Below are 6,000 nucleotides of genomic sequence, written 5' to 3'. Positions count from 1 at the left end.
AAAGAAGTGAGAAAAGTGATGGGTGGAAAACTGAGGCACCATTGAAGGAAAAATGAAGAACAGGGTTGAAGGAAGGTACCAAACAAAAAGAAGCAGTCGCAAATAAAAAGGTCTTTTAAACATTTGTCACATGAACACACTGAGGCGGCCGTTTGCTAAATTCCCACACAGGATGTTGATTGATAGAATGAATGACAGATTGATTACCTGTCTGTCTCGGGTTGCAGCCTCATCCATTACGGCACGTTGTTAAAATGATAGTGCATTTAGCGTTTATTCAGAAATATGCCGGCGTATCCTCGCCTCCCTCGGGGCACGCTCATTAGCAAGACGTCTTTGAGATCTTCTCTCATCTGGCAGGAAGTGGGGGAGGAAAGGACAAAGCAAGACCAGGCCGATAAACTTAAAGGCGTTCATTGTTCCTTTTCCTCCAAGTTTTCTGCATCTTTGAAGACGGAAAAATTTGATGTTTCTCAAACCGAACAGAAGCCCCGAGCCTCTGAGTGCGTCAACTCATTAGGGTAACAACAACAGAAATAAGGCCGAATGGACGTCCGCCATCTTTCAGACTCGGACATCTTTTGTTTGGAGCTTCTGCAAAACAAAAGCTTCAGTTAACTCATTTTTCAGATAAGCTCTGCATCTCACAGTCAATCGCAGCGAATGAAAGGCGCTAGCAAACAGCCAATCCCGGGCGCCGCGTTAGTTAAAGCAGTAAAATGATGACTGCATTGCTTTGACTCATCACAGTTTTGCACCGGCACAACAACAATAAACAAACCTGCACACAGGAAGATCTGTAATGACAAACAATAGGAGGCGGTGGCCGAGAAGATGAAAAGTAATGCGAGGTGGATAAAACTGCAGTTAAAAGACGGAAGACATAAGAGCGTCTGCTAAACTGTAAACAAAGCGTTGTGTGTCAGGCGGAAAAGACGGAAGTACCGAGGACTGAAGCAGAAGATAATGGCCAGGCTTTAGCTGCAGGACACGGTGCTAATTGGAGCTCTCTTGTAAATAACTTGTGAGTTGGCGAGAGTATCTAAAACATAATGAACCGTTAGAAAGTTTCCACCTGCAGGTTTATGCTGGAGAAGCTGCTTCGATGGATGGAGACAAAACTCCAACCAGCCACTGCCAGCACACTCACAGTCATGAAGAAGAACCTTCGTCTGTCATCCGGGACATATAGGTTAAATCATAAAGGTGCTTCAGAGAAGGCGGACATCACCTGCCATCATCATATTTAACAAAATGTATAGCTTAAAAAAAATATTTTACCATTTATTTAGGTTTTTTTGGGGAAAAAACCCACTAATGATGTAGACGTCTCAAAAACCAGTGCATCAAATATGATACACTAGGCATTAAAGAGTTATCCAAGCAGTAATGTGGCTGCTGTGTAGTTAATCGCACTAACAGATGATCCAAGAAGTTTGAGCTCCAGTTTTAAGATTTCATTTGCATGTTTCTGAGGACTAATTAACGGGTATCTGCATCTGTGTGATGCTGCCATACAGACTATGAATGCAGTTCAAGACTAGTTAGCATTAGCTCATACCTTAGCCCTCGATCCTCTCATCCAGTGTCGATGTCTAAGTCTGTTGAAAGGCTTTGTGCGAATAACAGCTTTAGAGTCTGGGGAGCTCAGTGAAGCTGGTATGAGACTGTGCTAGACTCATTTCCGCCTTACTCTCTGTGGTCTCGCCTCTGTCCTCCTGCCGCCCACTTCATCCAGTCTATCCAGTCACTGTGTGCCTTCGCACCTTCTGTTATGACTCATCAAAAACAGTTCTCCTAGATTTTCCTCTCTCCTCTAACTCCAGATTCACCTGTCATTAGACAGGTGAGGACTTCTAATCAAGCCAAGCTGCCTGCAGAGCTTCCTGCAGCATGTGTCAGTCTGTGGAGCTCGATCCACACTAGATGTTTCCACCGTGATAAACAGTACCAGTACTGGTACCAGTCAGAACCAGATAGAGCCGTGAATCTTTGCCTCAACCACATACACACACACACACACACACACACACACACACACACACACACACACACACACGTATATGAAACCTTACAGCCATGAAATATGATCACATGCTCCTCTGAAAAAGAAAATGTCTTATAGACATTTTAGGAGGTTTCAGAAACTCAGAAGTTTGTTTAATCTGTGGGATATTTAGGAAAAACTACCTGAGGTCTGCAGGATGGGATCATTCAGTAAATAAGAGCTCCAAAGATGTGCAGATCACAAAGCAGACAAAGCCAAAAGACGCCGGTCAAACACTTCTTTCTGACACAGAACAGAGAAAAATCTACTTTTCTTTTTCTGTCCCTCAGAAAATCTCTGGTCTGCAGATGAAACACGAGGATTTAACGAGCCGCTCGGATTCACGCGATTATCCCGTACACGAGTTCAGACTTGGTGCTGCGCCTCCAGCCAGGTTGGAAAGAAAATCACTTCTTGTTTTAAGATCCTGCCGTCATGTGTGTTTGCCTGTTCCTCCACCTGCTCTCCCTCTGTGTGTGTTGTTGTGGGGAGTTTTGTTTCAGCTGCTCATCTGTCGCTCCCTGAAGAGTCGAGGCATTAACGGCGAAACACAACAACTGTATTCCCCATCATCTACCTCCTGCTCCTTAAACTCTACAGCTGGGTTTCTCCTGTTCACAGACAGAGCCTCTTTGTTTTTTCTCCATTTTTTCTTCTCTTCCTGCTTCCAAAGGGAGAAAATAGACATTTCATTTCAGCCAAAAATATTCTTGCCATACCCCCGCAAAACACTTTAGTGCACCTACTGTGATCGTTTTGTGTTTTCTCTCAGAGGACTTCCCTTTTCTGGGAATCCAGCTCTACACGCTGCATGGTTCACAGCCAGTTTCCCTTTTCTGTGTCTCTTTTTAAACACATTGGTGTGTATTTTCTTTTTGTTTGATAGCTTTTAAAGATTGGGTCATGTTTTATGATGCACAGGATTGGAGGGAACAGATGAGACGTACAGATGGATGGGTAGTAGAGGAAGGGAAGGTGGGAGGCCTGAGTCATCAGGCAGCAACCTTCATGTAAATGTGGGAAACCAAAAATGGGGGATTACAGAGCGAAGGCAAAAAGCAGCGAGACAGTACGGAGGAGATTTGGCAGACGGAGACGAGAGACGGGGGAGCGGTGAAGATGAGAAGAAGCCCAAGGTAACAAAAGGTAAAAAGGCTTCAGGAAGAGAGGGAAACTGGAGGAGAAGAAAAAGAGGAGAGAGAGGAAAGAACAGATAATATGGGGAGATTAAAGAAGAAAGGTGATTATTGAAGGAGAGAAAAAGAGAAGATGAACAGGGTAAAAAGGAGAAGAAAGAAACAAAAGAGAGAGAGAAAGTAGACAAGAGCTCGCTCACCCACACCTGATGCTGCGTTCACTTACAGTCAGGTCCTTCAGCACTGAGACACCACGCAGTGGATCTGAAATCAAACGGTCACCGTGTGAATGAAGTGCAGGCTTTCACCAGTAATTCAGTCAATTCAACAGAAGTATTGTATTTTTACGCAGTGTGTTAAGCCTTTTCTCTCAGTGACTGTCTGAAGTCTTGAACCCACAGACATCACAGATGCTGTTTCCTTCTTGAGACGGTCTGCAGGTCTTTACTGCAGCCACCTTCAGTTGTGCTTCTTCGTGGATCTTTCAGTCTTCAGTTTTATCTTCAGTTACTGAAAAGGTGCTCTGTTGGGTTTCACTAACTGACTGCCTTGGCCCTTAAAAAGATCCACTTTTTTTTGCCTTGAGAAAGTCTTGGGTTGCATTTTGCTTTGCATTGTGACATGAGGTGAAGTGCACCTATCAGCAGTCACATCATCAATAAACACCAGAGACCCAGTTCCACAAACAGCTCATGCAGTGATGCTGCCTCCACCGTGTTTGACCGAGGATGCGTGCTTCACATCCTGAGCTGTTTCTTTCCATGCTTTTGCAGTTTCATCTTGGCTTCATCTCATCATGTGATGATGTTTGTCTTTTTGGTCTTCATCTGTAAACTGGCCTGACTCCGGGTGGTGTGGCTGTTCCTTTTTTTCTATAGACATAGGACTGCAGGCTGCATCGTCATGGCACAGGACTTGTTTTCATTTTGTATTACTTTTACACTAACTTCTATTTTCACTCAGTGTCCTTTTTTTTTGTTTTTGTTTTTGTTTTTTCACTCAGTGTCCTGGAAAAAAATTGGAAAGATCAGGATTTGATTACAAAAAAAAGTGACTGAGTTTGACTGAATTCATTTTTGATTTAGATTTTTTTTTATATTTTGCTTGTTTGGCATTTGCAGTAATGAATACTCAAAATGTAGATAAACTACATTGTTGAATATAAGCTAATCTGTGCTCAGTAGTATTGCATAAATACCCTGAAGCTGGAATCCACAGTGGATCTAATCTGATGTGACTAACACTCTCCTAAATTAAAGGTTAAAATCAGGCAAAAAAAAAAAAAAAGTGTTGGTGTCCCACTACCTCCTGTGTGCTCTGTGAAACTCCCCCCTGTCCTCCCCCAGCTCTCCCTGGGGGGGGCAGCTCTCTCTCTCATCTCCTCTGGGCATCACGCTGAGCTGCAGCTGTTCTAATTGACTCCATTCCTCGTCCGAATCATTTCTGCATCACTGCTGGCTTCCTGCAGCCTCTTGACGTCCGGGTGGCTCAGCAGGAAGAGAAAACCAGAACCAGCACCGCACCTCAGCCTCGATCATCTTTAAAAGCATCTGATGTTGGTTCTAGTATGTTTATGACACATATGTATATGCTTTCACCTTGAATTTTTAAAGCAGCGGTTGATGTGTTGCCCTTCATCCACATATTATTAGAAGCTGCTTAGTCAGATGTTGGTAGGTAGTCATGGAGGACCTGTTGGGTGGGTTTGCTTTGATGTTTGCATCGTTCGCATGATTTATCAATTTGTTCTTTATTGTGGTTGTTGCATTTGTTAAACTCCCAAAACCATCTTGAATAAAGATAAAAAAAACAACAACCACGAGGTCAGAAGCTCTGCATTTTTTTCAGAGCTAATAATAAAACTATTTTGCTGTCTGGGCCAATTCCTCCTGGCCTCAGGCTCGTTTTTGGTTTGCTGTAAACTGAGAACTTGGTTAGCAATGAGAGCAAACTGGGACGAGCTGTGAACCTATCAGGTCCAGGCACCGGCTGTCAGTTAAAGTGAGGTTATAGGGAACCAGTTTAACTACTGATGATGTCATTATTCTTTAGACACTACTTCTCAATCAGCATTTACTTCATAATAAAACTGCTGAAGCTGAGTCAAATCTAAAGAAACAGGTAGGTAGGTAGGTAGTTTTATCAGATTTATCAGATGCTGTCACATGATGGAGAGTTTTATGTTGCTATCGCCGGGTCCTTCCTTTACAATATAAAGCACCTCCAGCCAACTGTTGTTGTGATTTGGTGCCATAAAAAAAAAAAAAACAAAGTGAATTGAGTTCCTTTGTGATTCTTTCCAGGATCCGCGTTCATCCTCCACCCCTACTCTGCACCGCCAGCACACCCATCTTTGTCCAAGTACAAAGCAAAAGAAAGAGTTTGGAGGCTGGTGGGTTTATTATCAGCATTTCATGAGTCCAACCGAGTGGAGACGGATGGGTTAAATGCAGCAGGTTTATTCCAGAGAAACAAACGAATGAGGCTTTGATGTCTGACTCTGGGGATGAGAGAAGCGCTGTGATGGCGGCTATGCAGAACAAAAAGCCCTCCAAATGTTTCCTGTGGGGTTCAAAATGTTACCTGTTGGGTTTCAAATGTTTTTCACTTGTTTGGAAATGTTATCTCCAGGGTGCAAAATGCTTCCTCTGGTCTGACCATTATGATGACTAACAGATGTAAGGGCTAAGGGTTCATGTGCTGTAGTTAACTGTGTCCATGGGAGGGGAGATGACCTATAAATTTGCTTTTATGGTATGATATTTTCAAGATGAGAGCAGATCGTTGCATCCTGTGGATTAAACCGGGCCTAATTAA

The sequence above is a fragment of the Oreochromis niloticus genome, linkage group LG2, assembly GCF_001858045.2.
Source record: "Oreochromis niloticus isolate F11D_XX linkage group LG2, O_niloticus_UMD_NMBU, whole genome shotgun sequence".
In the NCBI taxonomy this organism is placed as follows: domain Eukaryota; kingdom Metazoa; phylum Chordata; class Actinopteri; order Cichliformes; family Cichlidae; genus Oreochromis; species Oreochromis niloticus.
Note: the sequence above shows the minus strand (reverse complement) of the source record.